The sequence below is a fragment of the Penaeus monodon genome, chromosome 31, assembly GCF_015228065.2.
Source record: "Penaeus monodon isolate SGIC_2016 chromosome 31, NSTDA_Pmon_1, whole genome shotgun sequence".
Lineage (NCBI taxonomy): Eukaryota > Metazoa > Arthropoda > Malacostraca > Decapoda > Penaeidae > Penaeus > Penaeus monodon.
This window is the reverse complement of record NC_051416.1, coordinates 4214209-4215116: the sequence shown is the minus strand read 5'-3', so window position 1 is coordinate 4215116 and position 908 is coordinate 4214209. Positions and strand designations below refer to the sequence as shown.

Sequence of the window (908 nt, the reverse complement as noted above, 5' to 3'; positions counted from 1 at the left end):
TTAGATTGAGAATATTATTTTATAGTTAAATTTGAAATTTACTTCCTCTCATATAAGTTTTTCACTAATGCACACATGCAACCTAACATGGCTTATGCTAGTGTGCAAAGCTTTAAAGTTTCCTCTTCAATGCAATGCAATGCAACATTATAAATATATAACTACGGATTAATGCTATGCGTCGTAATTAAAGGACCTCTATTAGTGAATCAATCTGTTTTCCCTTGGGAAATTCTGTGATTTATTCTGAGTAAAATCCCATTATAAGAGAAGGATCACCGCTTACATTGTCCTTTGTGAATTTGGACTTTGAGATCCCGAATATGACATATATGTGACCGAGACATATCCATATAGAGTGTGTTTGTGTTTATTTTCTGGTATCAGTTTTACCTTTCTGCTCAAGCATATATCTCAGATGCAAATGGCATTAAGAATGTCTTATCACTGCTGCTTATTGTACATTATTAAGAGACAGATGATTTCTATTTAATGGTGCTAGATGGTTTTTACTTGAATAAACGGCAGTGAAAATACAAGGCAAGAGAATGTCAGCCCTCCTTGTAATGGATCCCTATGTGAAGTTTTCTAAGTGAGAGAAGAGACGGTTCCTGGTCTCGTTATCCCATTTTCACCTTTATAAGATACAAGACGTTGCAGCTAAATTGTTATGCTTCAGTGAGAGTTTAAAGAAACAGTTAGCCAAAATTTGCAGGTTCATAAATAATGTGAAGGATTCAAATGCACACATCCATGTGTGCGTGTGTGTGTTAATACACACAAAATTATGGAAAATTCAAGGAAATACAATATATTTATTCAGTCGGGGCAGAAAGGAATTGGCCACCTTACCAAGGCTTCTTCAACAAACATGCTATGGTTGTTCAGCAAGATAAACTCTTCATAAT

General features: G+C 34.8%; 1 protein-coding gene across 1 annotated transcript in view; it reads left to right on the top strand.

The window, feature by feature from the left end:
• The window catches only part of LOC119593005 (E3 ubiquitin-protein ligase XIAP-like), a gene marked incomplete in the record, with an annotated part of 20959 nt that overhangs the window by 19167 nt on the left and 884 nt on the right, over positions 1–908 (top strand). The window contains 1 exon segment of the mRNA XM_037941895.1: positions 1–908.